Genomic DNA, 18,710 nt, shown 5'->3' with positions numbered 1-18,710 from the left:
ATGTATATTGCCTGGCCAAGACAAGTAGCAAAGTGCCAACTTCCAGGTTGGAAAAAGGATTCAAACAGATACTTTTTCAACTATGAAGGTAAGTGTAGCCAAGTTTCCTATCAGACAAGGACGTTTACTCAAAGCTGTAAAGTGGTTTAAGACATACCTTTTACAGTAAATAGCTAACATTATGATTGTACATTCTTTTTTATTCAAAACAGTTTCGAACAGGGACAAAGTGACAGGAAAGGTCAGCATAAGGGCTTGCTACTATAGGTCCATGAGGAAAAATGAGAAACCACACAATATGAATGTAGGGCAAAAAGTCAGCTGTTTGTGACACACTACACACTTCTTCCCCCTCCCCTCTCTCGCTCTCTCTCTCCCCCGCAGAGGGGAAGAGGGGTGAAGTTGGCCATTTTATGACGGTCGTAAATACCTGCAGGGATACTCTCCCTCCCACTCTTCCAAAAATGGAAGTTAAATCTCTTTGTAACCACAGAGAGAGAAGTTGCAGTACGGTAACATAAAAAGGTTGAATAATTAAACGATATTTCTGTATTCCAACCAGTTGGAAGGGTCCGTGGGTACTGAAAGAACAATAATGTCGAATTCATTACTAATTTGTGATATAACTAACGACAGGAGAACAACATAACTGTATCTCTGAATGTGTATATTTCCCAGTGATCAGATTCACATCTAGATGTTGTGGAACTTGTATGATTAAATATGGAACTATTTGTGAGAAGATGAAATGTGATGTTAGCCTTCTAAATGAGAGAATTGCTTTTCATATAAAGTCTTAACTAGTCAGTGACCACACCCATATGAGCACAGACATTATGTCGGCGTCATGGAATGCCCCTTTTTCCCAGAGTGCATAGAACCCACTTCTAAGAAAATTAACATTAGTCAAGAAAATGTAAGGACTACCGTCCTCACATTGAAATGGCTACCACTCTAGATACCAAGTAGATGGATGGTAGCCAGACGCCATGAATGGTTAGACACTACCAGTCCAGAAAACATGAGGACGGGAGTCCCCACGTTGAAATGGTTACCACTCTATAGACCAAGCAGACTAAGGTGTGAGCCAGATATTGCAAAATGGTTTAAACTCTGAAACTATCGATCACTACAGAAGAAGTGAATCCTAGAATGTAGCCTTTCTCAGTCTGCAGCTAAAAATGTGACGAGAATACCGACAACCGCTGAAGTATCTATTCTAAGAAGATCAACTCTAAGAACTTCAGGGTACGTCGAAGTCTCCATTCTAACCACCTCTGGTGGACAACCAGAGACTTACACAACTATAGACTTCTGAATAACTACTCTCCAAATACTTTTTGTTTGATTTCACCAGAGAGAGACGACAAAGACATACAAGTGTAAACATGTACATTGCATTTCTAAAATCCGAATGAGTGGTTGTTAGGGTGCTAAATATCCATATTTACAATTAGCATATTATTCAAGTGTGTGTACCTTTGATGAACTCCTTTGTCTCTCTTCTCCCACTCTTACTTACATGCCCCTCCATTTTCACTGTGCCGTCATTTCGGGTTAGTCCACTAGGGACTTTTCATGGCATTATGTTAATTATCAATTCAACCTATGTGTGTGCGTTATGTATTTCTGTGTGATTATTTAGTTAGTTAGTAAATAAATAATTAAGCCAATTTGTATATTGCTGATTCATCATTTAGACTAGGTTTCATGCAGATATCCAAGAATTTTACGACATTCAGAATGAGACTAATAGAATGTAACTGTTAATTAATTACTAATTGATGACTGATATGTAAGAGACCTTTAGATCTTTAAGAGTTATTTCGGAAAACGGTAACTCGTTAAATAAACTTTTCCGTGGTGCCCCAGGTTACTAATGAGTTAATTGTTGCATGACTAATTTAATCACGTAATAATTAAACATTAGGAAATCGATTTTATAAAATATCATGTCATCACATTAATGATAGTCAAGACACAACATATTGATGGGAGGAATCTAACATAGAATGTGGCCTTCGTGTTGCATTCAGCCTATATGAAATTGAAAAGCAGATTACATTATAGACCCAGATTATGTTATACACCATTTGAATTGTAAACAGGAATTGTTGGTTGTGTGTGTTGATATTTGAACAAGATACATCTGGAGGGTGCCTCCATGTTGTTTCTCTGACATAGTCAGTGTAGGGTTAGTGATTACATTTCTAGTACTTGGACAACGATCCAACTAATTATAGAAATTTGACAAATAGACGCGTTGGGCCAAAGGTGCTATTTCTGTCTCTCGTATTTCAGAAGCGGGTAGACTCGGTCATTATTAACTTCTCAAGCGAGGACATAGGGCTAGCCGATTGAAATTTGAGTAGATATTAGCTTGACGAAGCGATAATTATCTCTCTGTCTCTCGCGTTTTCAGTAGCATGAGTAGACCATGGTGTATTTCGTTGTTTTCTGCAGATTCGGGTTTAAAACATCGCAAAAATACTGCAGAAAGGGTTTGAACGCAAGACGTTTTTAGTAAAACCATTCCCTTGCTGAAGGGGATCCTATGTTGTGCTGAAAATTAAATTTCTGTACAAATAGGATTAGCTGGGCATGAGATGCTAAGTTAACAAAGAGGAAGCAGACATTTTTCCTATGTTCACAGGGTGAACTGTGCTGTGCTGGCGAAAATGGAAGTTCCTCCTCCTTTGGACTCCCGTTTGATTTCAGCTTTCTGCGATCACTGTGATCAGTGATTTTTAAATAATTATTTCTATGTGACATTAACTGTATGCTCACGTTTATTGAGACGGGATACACTGTATCTTATCCAACCATTTTCAACTCATTGGATATTGTTCTCATTCGATTTTAACTAAAGTTAAAATTGCCAGACTTACCTTTTCAGGTGGACCATTTGAATGATATCCAAATTGATTGGTTTCTACTAATGAAACAATTTAAACTTTTTGACATAAACCTAAATACAGCTACGCTTTCAGGTTAATTAAAGTTTAATTCACAAATAGCCTATATAGGGTTGTTTAATCATTAACATTGATGAATCAATTAAATTTGCATTTGCAAGCACTGAGTCCAACTTCTCACGTCACTGATCCTGTATTGACAAAGTCCTGCATTCGCGGGAATGGCATTTGGTTTAAGAACCTAGGGATAAGTGACCCCTGGTGGTAAAGAATTTTTAAAAAAAAAGTTGAAATAAAAATTCCATTTAGGTCCACCATTGGCTGGATATCAGAACTGTGGAACAATCTCCTCTGATTGGATATCGTTGTCTCGTTCAATTTAACTAGGAAGTTAAAATTGCCAAACAAATCTTTTCAGGTGGATCTTTTGAATAATATACAAATTGATTGCTTCTACAAATTAGACAATTTAAACTTTTCCACATTAACCTAGATACAGCAATGCTGTCAGGTTAATTAAAGTTTAATTCCCAAATAGCCTATACAGGTATGATTAATCATTATCAAAATGTAATCAATTAAATTAGCTTTTGCAAATTACTTCACCTCTTTCTCCCACATTACTGATCCAGTATTGATGGTTCATTAACATATTTTTTTTATATAATGTATAAGCTCTCGGAGGGGGTGGTCCCCAGTCCCCCACTAATTAGTGAACCCTCACCCATATAAGGATTGATCGCTGACCAGGTCAGCGATATAAACCCTAACTGTGCCATTAAGGGTAAAACAGCACAAACTGCGACAAACGCATAACTAGATCTCTGGAAGTGTACATTCCTCAGTTATTAGTTTTCTACCTGAATGTTGTATAAAATGAATGATTAAGAATAAGACTACTTTTGAAAATATGTAATGGGATGTTAGCCTTCTAAATGAGAGAATTGTTTTTCATATAAGGTTTGAACTAGTCAGTGACCACGCCCACGTGAGCACAGACATTACGTTGGCGTCATGGACCGCCACTTTTCTCAGAAGGGTATAAAACCACTTCCAACAAAATATACAGTAGACCAGAAACATGGAGCTGTGGCTTCATGTTAAAATGGTTGGCAATTTAAATAGAAGTCAGAGAACGTCAGGACGGAGTCCTCACGTTGAAATGGCTACCACTCTATAGGCTAAGGAGACCAGACAGCGTGGAGCGTTGGCTACACAGCTGGAAATGGTTAAGCTCTGAGACAATCGATTCACCACAGAAGTGAGAAATCTTAGACTCCTTTTATCAGTCTGCAGCTGGAAATATGCATGGCTGAGGATGAAAATACCGACAACAGCAGAAGCATCTATTCTAACAGATCATGAAATTCAAATTGAAATGGTACTCTGAAAGATCAATTTCTAAAGAACATTTCTCTATGCTGACGTATCAGTTATAACAGATAACAGAGCTAATGAACCAGCTACAACCACGAAAGACATTGTGACTTCTGGGGAACATAACCAGAGACTCTCTGATGAACTGTTCTCCACAGAATGATCAAATGTTTTCAATGGAGAGACAACAAGACATACAAGAGTAAATATTTTGCAATTATTTTCTAATGAGTGGCCGTTCAAGTGCAAAGTATTAGCATGTCCATGAGTATAATTATCAACTGTGTGTGTACGATAGTGAAGGCCTTTGTCTTTCCCGCTCTTTATCTGTCCCCACCCCTTTCCATTGTCTACCAAGCCGTCATATTGGTTTAGCCCACTAGGGACTTTTCATTGCATTGTGTTAGTAACCAATAACTATACTGTTTGTGTGTTTATGTAATTCTGTGTGATTTTATTTAGTTAGTAAATAAATAATTAAGCCAATTTGAATATCACTGATTCATTATGGAGACTAGGGTTCGTGCAGATAACCAAGATTTTTACGACATTCAGAATGAGAACAGCCGAGGTAATAATCATTAATAGAAGACTAATCAATAAGATATGAAAATATCTGAAGCGTCATGTTAAGGAAATCGTAACTCTGTAAAACAAAATTTTCCGGTGGTGCCCCGACTTCCTAGTTAATTAATGTTTACATAATTAGTTTAATCAGGTAATAATTCAACCTAGCGAACTGATTTGATATAAATAAGTCTTCACATTTAATGATAGTCCAGACATGACACAATATTCTATAATAGAATTGTGTTATTTGAAGTGTCAAATTAAAAGCTTATTTAACGCATCAAATAGTGTTATATGATATGTATCTTTTTTGACACATAAAGACCCAAACGGCATTCAATGTGCTTCACCCTAATAATTTGGTCTATTTTCATCTCTTAATTTCGCCTACTGTTCTAACTTCGTGGTGCATATGTAGCCTATAACCTGTTCTAGAGAAATGTAATATTGTAATAATATAATTTAAACAGACCTTTCATTGTCTGTTTATATTGCCCCTTTATTTATCCTAAGGTTCTGATTTTTTGTACAGGGAGTACACTGTAAGAACAGCCCATGTTCTGAATTCTGTCGCTGTACATTTCAAAAGTGCTGAACAAATAGTTAGATTTACTACGTCCATCGTCGCTAGTTCATTAATGTCTTATTCGGAATTACGGATTGCCTCTTATCCGCTTGTCGTCCCCTTATGCCATAATTTGTACATCTCATTTGTCAGTAAAAAACACGTTTGTTTAAGCAAGTCAGCCATATCAGCTATGTTTTTTTAAAGGCAGTGAATGAGGCTGAATGAACTGTTTCGCTGCCAGACAAGGCTCCGCTGAAAGCCAGGTGTAGCAGTGGTAAGGTGTTGGGACTGACATTGGGACTCTGCTGTTGGGACAGCTTTATGTAGGCCCTAACAGTTTGTGGGTACCGTTTGTCACCGTTATAATGCAAATAATCTATTGTTTAGTGTTGTGTTGTGTAGTGGCTTTGCTGGCATGCATCCCACATTTTTTTCATTGCCCCATCAAGATTTACATGCTAAAATCGCCACTGCATATTGGAACCATCTTACAGATCCATGACAGTGAATCATTCTATTGTTTGGTTTTAATAAAATTGTCTGTTTTTTTCAACAACAATAAATACATGTAAATGTAATGATATCATATAATCGCCAGCATTAAAAAGACAACGCATTGCTGTTGAACCAGCCTTCGTTATAGTCAAATCAAATCAAAGTTTATTTGTCACGTGCGCCGAATACAACAGGTGTAGACCTTACAGTGAAATGCTTACTTACAGGCTCTAAGCAACAGTGCAAAAAAGGTATTAGGTGAACAAAATGTAAGTAAAGAAATAAAAACAACAGTAAAAAATAATAGTTGCGAGGCTATAACAGTAGCGAGGCTATATACAGGCACCGGTTAGTTGGGCTGATTGAGGTAGTATGTACATGTAAATATGCTTAAAGTGACTATGCATATGTGATAAACAGAGAATAGCAGTAGCGTAAAAGAGGGGTTGGGGTTGGCGGGTGGTGAGTGGCGGGACACAATGCAGAGGGTAAGGCCTAGGGTAAGGGTAGCCTATGGAGGGCTTGGTTTTTAAAAATATGAAATGCAAAATAAACAATTGTTACAGCACAATAACATCTAAATCGGAGGTTCATCGGTATTCACAGAGGTTCTCATCTCTCCTTTCATGATGGGCATGGCCACATGTAGCCTACATCATGGAGGGGGCTTTAGACATGTCCAACAATGGAGCTGTTGGCTAAAATAATGTAGGCCTGCCTACAAAACCTAGATGAAAGGGAATGTCAGGAATGTCAGATCACTGTTTTGCTCCTCTCAAGCTTGATCTTCTACTAAAGCATTGGTGATTAAGATTTATTTACAAGCGGTCTCACGAGCCAAACACTTTATCGAAGGTCTTGAGGAGCCTACTTGATTTCATTGGGCAGGACAAAAATAAACAACCTTCATTGAGAGGAGGGAAGGCTATGCTTGGTTTTAAAACAAATAAAATACATTTAGGATTTTTTGGGGGGTGTTTTATGATTCTAAATACAAAATATATAGGCACCAAAGCACATCTTGTTCAATGGGCATATGGGCGGTATGCATCGTGGCTGGATAGGCTGCGTTTCCATTGGAAGATTCATGCCATAACCAACTGCCTTACCACTAAAACCAGCTTTTGGTTGGTCTGAAATATCCCTACCAGCGCTACCTGAAATGAGCAATTTGGGTCATGTTTTTAAGGACACACTTAAAATATTTTCACCCCTCCCATCTGTGCGCAAGCATGCTGATGTTAGACAGGTAAACCTGGCTTGAAGGCTGAAAATTCCAATGCGGCAGTTTTTATATGATGAAATTGCAAGCTAACCAGCGTTTAACACTAGCGCCGCCTTAACGCCACCCTAAAATATTGCCCTATGTGTGTAGCAAAGCTAACACTGCTCATGGCTCTGAGAACATGATCCCCACAGATGAAGCATGGTTGGGGATACTATGGGGATGCTTTCAAGTGGGAGAGACTGGGAAACTGGTCAGGTTTGAGGGCAAAAAGTAGCCAAATCCAGGGAAATTCTAGAGGAAAACCTATTTCAGTCTGCAAGAGACCTGGAACTGGAGCAGAGGTTCACCTTCCAGCAGGACAATGACCCTAAACATAAAGTCAAAATTACACTGGAGTGGTTTAAAAACAACAACCTGAATTTCATCTAACGGCCCAGCCCAGACTTCAATTCCATTGAGAATCTGTGGCAAGACTTGAAAATTGCTGTTCACCAATGGTCCCCATCCAACTTGACAGAGCATGCTTGAGCAATTTTTCCAAGAAGAATGGGAAAAAATTCCAGGATCCAGATGTGCAAAGCTGGGGGATGAATAGTTATGCACCTAACATCGAAGCTCTTTCCTGCAGTCATATGACCTAGTGGCCTCATGGGGGGAATGTTAATAATATTTTTCATAATTTCATCATTTATAAACTTTATTATCAGAATATCTGGTGTTTCTACGTGAAACAGTTTTGTTATATTTCAGTCCTCTGATGTATATAAAGTGTAATATTTGAATGCAAACTCAAACTTCAATACATTTCTACTGTATATCTAACATGGTACAGGTATCTTATTTTTTTAAAGCCCATAACCATGTGTGTGAGGTGCATACTTTTGTTTCAAAGTAGATTTTAAGACTACCAAGAAAAACTCTGCGTGACCCTGAATTTGGTCCACTGCAGTAAAAGGTTAATTCCAGGTTGTAACGCAACAAAATGTGGAAAAGTCCAAAGGGGGTGAATCTTGTTAAACAATATTTTTCTGCAAACATAGTTTAAATTATCATTGTTGTTGGACAGTAACCTGGTGAAAGAGGAGATCAAACCCTTCCTCATCAACCGCAAGATCTCCCAGGCTATCGTAGGACAGTTCACAAATAATACATGCAGACAGCTTAAGTTGGTTAACTGTCTGTACTGTTTACATATGAAGTCTGTGATATTACTTGTGATGTAACAGGAAAATGTAATATTTGTATATTGTCTCAAACATTCTGTACAATATATACATGTATACATATATTAATTCAAATAGATATTATAATAAATAGAAAATACATTAACAATTTACAAAAGTTTCCTGGTTCTCATTTAATTTTAGACCTAGAGTGAACTTCATAAGTATATGGATAGTAAACAAATTTTAATCATCAAAGCTGAAAACTTTCAGGTTGGCATGTTTGCATTTTGCCTAAAATCCTTGTGCAAGAAACAGCAGGAACAATGTACTCCCTGTGAAAGTTTAAATGTTTCCCTTTCAGTTTCCCCAAAAGATGGCATCAAACATTAGCCTGACCACTAGCATGTCCTCTACAGTATTTGTAAACACAACAAACTCACTCCACCGTCTGCATCTGTACTTGATAGTAGTAGAAGTGTTTTTGTTTCATGCAAACAATGGTATTGACTTCATGCAGAGGAAATGCCTCCTTACCGTCATTGACCTTAACTGCCTGTTATGGGGATAGGTCTCTGCAGGAGTAGAGACATTTCACCTCCACCAGTCCGTGAGGTTCATCCACACAAGACTCATCCTTCACAAGTCTGTCAGCCTGGCTGCCAGCTGGCCGTTCTCCAGATCAACAAACAAGCCACACTTATACACCCTTACTGCAGCTCCTTCGTCTTGTTTCTGGCTAACATATTGCATCATCCTCATGCTCCACTCCATACTTGATTGTTGGCACACTCTCTAACCGTGATGTCCTGATGTAAATGATGCTCCTGAGTAACCATGCACTCTTCTCCTTTCCTGCACATCTCTTGGCTAAGCTTGCTGATATCCTTCCTTTCTTGTTTTGGAACCAACACCTGTTTCTTGCCTGGCCAATGGTGTCTTTTTTAATCGGATGCCTTTGCTCCCTTGTCACCTATGAATACAGTCAACACAGGGCTGGATTAATGCAGGGGCTTAGTGAGGCTGAAGCCCAAGCCCGTAGGGGGCCAGAGAGGCAGATTACATTTTTGTGTTTTTAGCCAACCAGAGGAGCCCACTCTCACTGTTAAAAATAAACCACAGAGCATAATTTAGCCAGAGGATCAACAGTAAAAAGATATATATATATATATATATAACTGCGAACAGCAGCACTCTTTTTCAAACTAGCTCATCTTGTGAAAGCCATGACGAGCGCATCGGCCATCACCGGTGAGTAGCCTATGGCTTCATCATTGGGTGAGTCATGTGCCATTGTGTGAGTCATGTGCCACGCCCACTGGAAATTGTATTTATTACACTGTTAGAAAAAAAGGGTTTCCAAAAGGGTTAATTTGGGGGGTTGTCTAGACAGGGTGCATCCTGCAGTTGGCCTGTCTCAACAGTTTAGAAGTCAAGATCATCAGTTTTCTTAAACCATAATCCTTCTGTAAGACTTACTTCTTCTAAATAGTGCTTAGACTGAGTTTTCAGTTCTCTAAGACACCAGTCCTTATCTTCTCTTTCCTCCCTCATGCTTCATGGATATGGCCTTTATCTTAAACTTCCACTATTCTTACTAAGATTAAACAAATATGTGTTGAAGACAGCATCAGCTTGATCATTCATTGATTACTAAAAGTATAGTTAATAATTACCCAGTGAATAAAGGTTCTGCTTAGTATATGATTAAGGCATGTACCACCTCTAGTGAAAGTCTACACAACCCTTGCAATCTTCACATTTTACTGAACCCTTCATGAAAGGTTTGGCTTGCATGATTAAATGTAATTCATCTCCTGTGTCCTGGCTAAATTCCCAACCTGCCCCCATTTACATCATGGCCACTTAATCATCCTCAATTGCTAATTGGCATATACATTGCATTCGGAAAGTATTCAGACCCCTTTTCCACATCCATTCTAAAATGGATTTAAAAAAAATCAAATCTACACACAATACCCCATAATGACAACGCAAAAACAGAAATACTTTATTTACATAAGTATTCTGACCCTTTGCTATGAGACCCTAAATTGAGCTCAGGTGAATCCTGTTTCCATTGATCATCTTTGAGATGTTTCTACAACTTGATTGGAGTCCACCTGTGGTAATTTCAATGGATTGGACATGATTTAGAAGCACACACCTGCCTATATAAGGTCCCACAGTTGACAGTGCATGTCAGAGCAAACACCAAGTCATGAGGTTGAAGTAATTGTCCCTAGAGCTCCGAGAAAATTCTGCAGCATTGAAGGTCCCCAAGAACACAGTGGCCTCCATCATTCTTAAATGGAAGACGTTTGGAAACACCAAGATTCTTCCTAGAGCTGCCTGCCTGGCCAAACAGAGCAATTGGGGGAGAAGGGCCTTGGTCATGGAGGTGACCAACAACCCAATGGCCACTCTGACAGAGCTCCAGAGTTCCTCTGTGGAGATGGGAGAACCTTCCAGAAGGATAGCCATCTCTGCAGCACTCCACCAATCAGGCCTTTATGGTACAGTGACCAGACGGAAGCAACTCCTCAGTAAAAGGCACATGAAAGCCCACTTGGAGTTTGCCAAAAGGAACCTAAAGGACTCTCAGACCATGAGAAACAAGATTATCTGGTCTGATGAAACCAAGATTGAACTCTTCGGTCTGAATGCCAAGCGTCACATCTGGAAGAAACCTGCCACCATCCCTGCGGAGAAGCATGGTGGTGGCAGCATCATGCTGTAGCAATGTTTTTCAGTGGCAGGGACTGGGAGACTAGTCATGATCGAGTGAAAGGTAAAAGAAGCAAAGTACAGAGAGATCCTTGATGGAAACCTGCTCCAGAGCACTCAGGACCTCAGACTGGGTGAAGGTTCACCTTCCAACAGGACAATGGGCAAACAGCCAAGACAACCCTGGAGTGGCTTCGGGACAAGTCTCAATGTCCTTGAGTTGTCCAGCCAGAGCCCGGACTTCAACCCGATCAAATATCTCTGGAGAGACCAGAAAAATGCTGATCAACAACATTCCCCGTCCAACCTGACAGAGTTTGAGAGGATGTGCAGAGAAGAATGTGAGAAACTCCCCAAATACAGGTGTGCCAAGCTTGTAGCGTCGAACCCTGATCTGTTGCACCTGTCTTTGTGATTGTCTCCACCCACCTCCAAGTGTCGCCCATCTTCCCAATTATTCCCCTGTGTATTTATACCTGTGTTCTTGGATTTACTGTTGCCAGTTCATTTTGTTTTGTCAAGCCTACCAGCATTTTTCCCTCTGCTCCTGTCGCGTGATTGTTCCTGGTTTCCCTGTGTTGATCATTCTGCCTGCCCTGAGCCTGCCTGCCGTCCTGTACCTTTGCCCCACCTATCTGTATTACTGACCCCTGCCTGCCCTTGACCTGTCTTTTTCCTGCCCCTGTCAGATTAATAAACTGTTGTTACTCAGATGTTGTCTGCATCTGGGTCTTACCTTAAATCCTGATATCCCCAAGAAGACTCAAGGCTGTAATCGCTGCCAAAGGTATTTCAAAAAAGTACTGAGTAAAAGGTCTGAATAGTTATGTAAATGTGATATTTCAGTTTTTATTTATAATAAATGAAAAAAATAAAAATCAAAACAACTTTTTTTACTTTGCCATTACTATTTAACCCATTTTAGAATAAGGCTGTAAGGTAACAAAATGTGGGAAAACTCAAGGGGTCAGAATACTTTCCGAATGCACTGTATCACTCCTCACTTCTCCACCTGATAGCTGATGTGTGGTGAGCATTCTGGCAAAAAATGGTTGACATGCATCGTACAGGTGGGTGCCACCTATTGGTGGTGGATGAGGTGAGTTTCCCCCTACTATGTAAAGCGGAGTTCACTTACCTATATCTTCTGAATCACAGCCTCCTCTTGAAGTTCCTGTTCACCCATGACTGCGTGGCCATGCACGTCTCCAACTCAATCATCAAATTTGCGGATGACACAACAGTGACGAGACACCATACAGGGAGGAGGTGAGGGCCCTGGAGAAGTGGTGCCTGGAAAATAACCTCTCCCTCAACGTCAACAAAACGAAGGAGCTGATCCTAGACTTCAGGAAACAGCAGAGGGAGCACGCCACTATCCACATTGACGGGACCGCAGTAGAGATGGTGGATAGCTTCAAGTTCCTCGGTGTACACATCACTGACGATCTGAAATGGTCCACCCACACAGACAGTGCTTCAGGAGGCTGAATAAATTTGAATTGGTCCCTAAGTCCTTCAGAAACTTGTACAGACCCACAATTGAGAGCATCCTGTCGGGCTGTATCACCGCCTGGTACAGCAACTGCAGGGCAACCGCAGGGCTTTCCAGAGGGTGGTGCGGTCTGCCCAACACATCACTGGGGGCACACTGCCCGCCCTCCAGGATACCTACAGCACCCGATGTCACAGGAAGGCCAAGAAGATCATCAAGGACATCAACCACCCGAGCCACGGCCTGTTCACCGCGCTATTATCCAGAAAGTGAGGTCAGTACAGGTGCATCAAACCTGGGACAGAGAGACTGAAAAACAGATGATATCTCAAGGCCATCAGACTGTTAAATAGCCATCACTAGCCGGCTACCACCCAGTTACTCAACCCTGCACCTTAGAGGCTGCCGCTCTATATACATAGAATGGAATCACTGGCCACTTTAATAATGGAACGCTAGTCACTTTAATAATGTTTACCTACTGCTTTACTCATCTCATATGTATATGCTGTATTCTATTCTACTGTATTTTAGTCAATGCCACTCTGACATTGCTCGTCCTAATATTTGTATATTTCTTTTTTCCATACTTTTACTTTTAGATTTATGTATTGTTGTGAATTGTTAGATACTACTGCACTGTTGGAGCTAGGAACACAAGCATTTTCCTACACCCGCAATAACATATGCTAAATATGTGTATGTGACCAATAACAGTTGATTTGATTTGACTTGACAGAGGGGCTCTGGCTCTGTCTGAATCTCTCCTTCGATGGCAGTGTCAGTGCAGGATCTGATATAAGAAACACATGTTAATATTTCATCACTTTAGTTTAATAAATTACTACATCTTAAACTTAACCCGGAACCTATTTGATGAGACAAGATGAGATAGTAGTCTTACATAGAGTAGTCTGGTGTGATGGTGTTTTGTCTTTAGGATCCTCAACGCCCTTGCTGTTTTGGTCATATTAGGTCTTGGTCATTTAAAGGTGTTGTACTGGCTGTACCCCCTCCCCATACCTCACAGTCCAGCCAACATCACTGTCCAACCACAAACATGTTTCTGCACGACTCTCTCCTAAAATAAAAAAATACAAGATTTTTGTAGAATTAGCATGTGGTACTTCCGTAGGATTTGAGCTGGCCCATCAGTATGACTATATTTACTGTATAGGAAAATCATTGGCACAGGTCAGGAGGTTAGGAGTCTTACCTATTCTTACTGGTCTAGTATCTTTCTTGGCCTTTCTGGAGGGCTGGTGCTACGTCTGCTCCTAGGAAGTGTAGCTTGGTGGTGCAGTGTTTATGCCGGTGCTGGTTGTATCCAGAAAGCCAAACAGAAGTCCAGCCACATGATTGTGCACTTCTCATCTGCCCCAGCCACACGGGTACAGTCAGCCTGGTCTCATAGACTAGACGTAACAGAGTAAACGGAAATCCTGGACACTCAAATTAGTCTGATAACAACTTGAAGCAACCACATATTTCGCCATGGAGCACATTCTGATTGGCCAGTAAGGAGCTAAGCCTGAAAACACCTACAACTTGTTAATTCATACACCAGCAAGTGCGCCGATAATTGTGATATTGAAAATTGCTGAAATATTTCTGACACACCCCTGTCTTCGGACACTGCGTTAACTAACCTCCAGATGAGCTTCAATGCCATACAACTCTCCTTCCGTGGCCTCCAACTGCACTTAAATGCAAGTAAAACTAAATGCATGCTCTTCAACCGATCGCTGCCCGCACCTGCCCGCCCGTCCAGCATCACTACGCTGGATGGTTCTGACTTAGAATATGTAGACAACTACAAATACCTAGGTGTCTGGTTAGACTGTAAACTCTCCTTCCAGACTCGCATTAAACATCACCAATGCAAAATTAAATCTAGAATCGGCTTCCTATTTCGCAACAAAGCATCCTTCACTCATGCTGCCAAACATACCCTAGTAAAACTGACTATCCTACCGATCCTCGACTTCGGCGATGTCATTTACAAAATAGTCTCCAACAATCTACTCAACAAATTGGATGCAGTCTACCACAGTGCCATCCGTTTTGTCACCAAAGCCCCATATACTACCCACCACTGCGACCTGTACGCTGTCGTTGGCTGGCCCTCGCTTCATACTCGTCGCCAAACTCACTGGCTGCAGGTCATCTACAAGTCTCTGCTAGGTAAAGCCCCACCTTATCTCAGTTCACTGGTCACCATAGCAGCACCCACCCGTAGCATGCGCTCCAGCAGATATATTTCACTGGTCACCCCCAAAGCCAATTCTTCCTTCGGCCGCCTCTCCTTCCAGTTCTCTGCTGCCAATGACTGGAACGAACTGCAAAAATCACTGAAGCTGGAGACTCTTACCTCCCTCACTAGCTTTAAGCACCAGCTGTCAGAGCAGCTCACAGATCACTGCACCTGTACATAGCTCATCTGTAAATAGCCCATCCAATCTACCTCATCCCCATACTGTATTTATTTATTTATCTTGCTCCTTTGCACCCCAGTATCTTTACTTCCACATTCATCTTCTGCACATTCTACCATTCCAGTGTTTAATTGCTATATTGTAATTACTTAATCACCACGGCCTATTTATTGCCTTACCTCTCTTATCCTACCTCATTTGCACATGCTGTGTATAGATTTTTGTACTGTATTATTGATTGTATGTTTGTTTATTCCATGTGTAACTCTGTGTTGTTATATGTGTCGAACTGCTTTGCTTTATCTTGGCCGGTCGCAGTTGCAAATGAGAACTTGTTCTTAACTAGCCTACCTGGTTAAATAAAGGTGAAATAAAAAATAAATAAAAACATGTAGCGCTACCGTCTGCACTTAGATTTACCATTGTGTTACCTTTGTATTTTTAGAGCCAAAAGAATGTCTGTTTTGAGTATCGGTTGTCAACTCTGTCAGTGGTTTGTCAATTTCATCACTAGATCATTTTTTTTGCAAATATTCTGAAGTTAGAGGTACACTATATTTAGAAAAGTTTGCTGGAGTGGTGTAAAGCTCGCTGCCATTGGACTTGTGTTCTCTAGAGTGATGAATCATGCATCACCATCTGGCAGTCCGACAGACAAATCTGGGATTTGGATTCCAGGAAAACATTACGTGCCCGAATGTATAGGGCCAACTGTAAAGTTTGGTGGAGGAGGAATAATGGTCTGGGGCTATTTCCCATGATTCGGTCTAGGCCTCATATTTCCAGTAAAGGGAAATCTTAACGTTACAGCATACAGTGACATTCTAGATGATTCTGTGCTTCCAACTTTGTAGAAACAGTTTGGAGACGGACCTTTCCTGTTTCAGGACGACAATGATCCCGTGCACAAAGCAAGATCCACACAGAAATGGTTTGTCGAGATTGTTGTGGAAGAACTTGACTGGCCTGCACAGAACTCTGACCTCAATCCCATCGAAGACCTTTGGGTTGAATTGGAATGCCGACTGTGAGCCAGGCCTAATCATCTAACATCAGTGCCATTGTGGCTGAATGGAAGCAGAAGAGTGAAGGCTATTATAGCAGCAAAGGGTAAACCAAATCCCTATTAATGCCCATGGTTTTGGAATGAGATGTTCGATAAGCAGGTGTCCACATACACTACATCACCAAAAGTATGTTTCTGCTTATAATATCCAAAATTTTTGTAGGCTATTTGTTAGTCAACTTGTCTATAATTAGATACATGTCGGTTCTCCTTTGTCATTATATGTTGCCCTAGAAGACTAAATAAACCTTTGCTCAACAGAATAATGTAATAGATCGATATAATGAATGCTTCAATCTAGTTAACATCAGTAAAGTTCTCTCTGTCATCTTTCACGGAGCAAAGACGTTTAGGGACTGGGGAGAAAATGCAATAATGCAGAAAAAAATTTCCAAATGACATCAGTTTGACCGGTTGATGTCACATCTGCTCCTGCTACGCCCTCTGGTGTTCATCCGGTGTCTTCTTGACCTGCAGTTACTCCCCCTGTATGCTCTCTCTCTCTCCCCCTCTCCCTCTCTGTGTGATTGTGTGGTTGGAGACAGGTATGCTGGAGTCAGAGCTGATCCATACCAGCTGCTACTCGTTCCATAATCAAGACCTCTACTAATACTCAGTTCTGCCACTTCCACTCTGCCAGATCGTAATCTCTGCTCAGTCAGTTCATGAGTCTAGCCATTTATTATTACTCAAGATCCTGTTACTCTGCTGTGCCTGTTTCCCTGCCTGACACCATTTATCCTCTCATTGCAGTTACCACTCTGTCTCTGGCTCCTGTCTCCTGTTTCACATCTCACCATCCAACTACCTTGCTCTGGATTTTACTCACCACCACTACCTTGGATTCCCCTTCGGGAACTGTTTACCCTGTTCTACTCAGCCAACTCAAACCTGTCTCCACATCTGTTTTTTTCTGCAACTCATCTGAGCTACCCCAGATCTGCACCCCATATCTCTCTGTGCAACAATAAATGTAATATTTTGGTTCATTCATCCCTGTTTCCTCATCTGCGTCTGTTCTTGGGTTCCCCTGTGTCGCTCCGCTTAACAGTTGTAACAAAAAAGAATGCTTTGAAAACAACCCAACGTCTTTCTGAGAAGATTTTTTATGTGTTTGAAATTCTATCAGCTTTTATGATGTTTTTATGATGAAGGCAGTACCTCCACAGATGGTATCTAACTGAGCATTGCATTCTCTCAAGATGCAGAAATACATAAATCATATTTCTCAGTCATATTTCTCAACTTTCTCAAGTCAAAATTTTTCCTACATTTGGTGTATCATTTTACTGCAATAAATGCTTAATTCTGCATGAGTTATTATTAAGGCTAATAGAGAGGTTATAGACCTAGAGTCAGTGTCCAGATTTCAGTTTCAATATAGCCCATCTAAACAGCTACAGTTCCCTTGACATGCCATAGGCCTATTTGAAGTCTTGTCTTGTGACTGTTGAATTTGTATAGCGCCTCACAATCATCACATATAACTGCCGGCACTGCTATCATCCTCTTTTACCACCAAATCTTTGCCAAACATTACTTTTATGGCCGTCCCTTCTCTTTATTTTCAACTCTCCTTTCGCAGCTTTTGTCTTGAATTAAACATCCATTTTGCCTCCTTGGCTTGACGATAACTATTTGGCAATTGGCTGTGAAGGGTATTTGGAGCATACAGTTAAAACCCTCGGCCAACAATGTTTGCGCTCCCCACAGAAATTGAATTAATATTATAAAATAATCCCCATCAAAATCTGTAAATTTAATCGAGAGATGTTTTTTTGCATGGGCTGTGTCTCAAATCACCACATCCACCAATATCGATCTCCCGCACCTGCAGTGAAAGGTGGTGAGTGGTGTTTGTAAGATAAGGAGACATCCCAAAAATCGGCCTTTTCATGAAAATGTCTGTAGCGTCCGAATGGTTTGGCCTACAAACCACTCTTTTGAAAGCTGAGGCTCTCACGAACACTATGGTTTTCTCCAACAATGCAGAGGGACAGGCCACTGTTCTGAAGATCCCTCACCCTGAAATACCAGATATTGAATACTTAGCTAGGCTATTTGCTATGGCTTGTGTTAATTCTGAGTCTATCAAATTGGACCTGGGTATAAGACAGAATGGCATAATGCTCAATTTGTTAAATTGTGTTGGACAACTGGTAGGTAGAGTGATGAGACACTCTACCTATCAACTAACCTTGTCACTAAACGTTTCTATGACTCGCTTTTCATTGCCGAAAAACATCTACACTGTAAACCCTTATGCTTTACTAGCACAGACACATTGAGTAGACTGAACTTAAATATTTCCAAATGTTTCACACACAACCACTTTAAGTGGTACTGAAACAAAACTTGATGAGAAGTTATGTGAACTTTGCATTTTTAATTTGACCTAAACAATTACACACTTTTAAGTACTTTGTAACATATTACTTTTAAGTGACAGTAGCTTAGTTGTACAAGTAGCTTGTACAGTGAGGGAAAAAAGTATTTGATCCCCTGCTGATTTTGTATGTTTGCCCACTGACAAAGAAATGATCAGTCTATAATTTTAATGGTAGGTTTATTTGAACAGTGAGAGACAGAATAACAACAAAAATATCCAGAAAAACGCACGTCAAAAATGTTATAAATTGATTTGCATTTTAATGAGGGAAATTAGTATTTG

At 40.4% G+C, this 18,710-nt stretch overlaps 2 long non-coding RNA genes across 2 annotated transcripts; one reads left to right on the top strand and one right to left on the bottom strand.

Annotated features, from left to right (window-relative positions):
• Positions 1–17,120, top strand: LOC115194480 (uncharacterized). Its single transcript, XR_003878371.1, has 2 exons — positions 1–88; positions 16,793–17,120. It is a non-coding gene; the product is annotated as an uncharacterized LOC115194480 (long non-coding RNA).
• LOC115194479 (uncharacterized) lies at positions 9,173–12,294 on the bottom strand. Its single transcript, XR_003878370.1, has 2 exons — positions 12,182–12,294; positions 9,173–9,289 (listed from the first exon to the last, which is right to left on the bottom strand). It is a non-coding gene; the product is annotated as an uncharacterized LOC115194479 (long non-coding RNA).
• Positions 17,121–18,710: the final 1,590 nt, after the last annotated feature.

This window comes from Salmo trutta, chromosome 5 (assembly GCF_901001165.1).
Source record: "Salmo trutta chromosome 5, fSalTru1.1, whole genome shotgun sequence".
NCBI classification, from domain to species: Eukaryota; Metazoa; Chordata; class Actinopteri; order Salmoniformes; family Salmonidae; genus Salmo; species Salmo trutta.
This window is presented reverse-complemented; position numbering and strand designations above follow the sequence as displayed.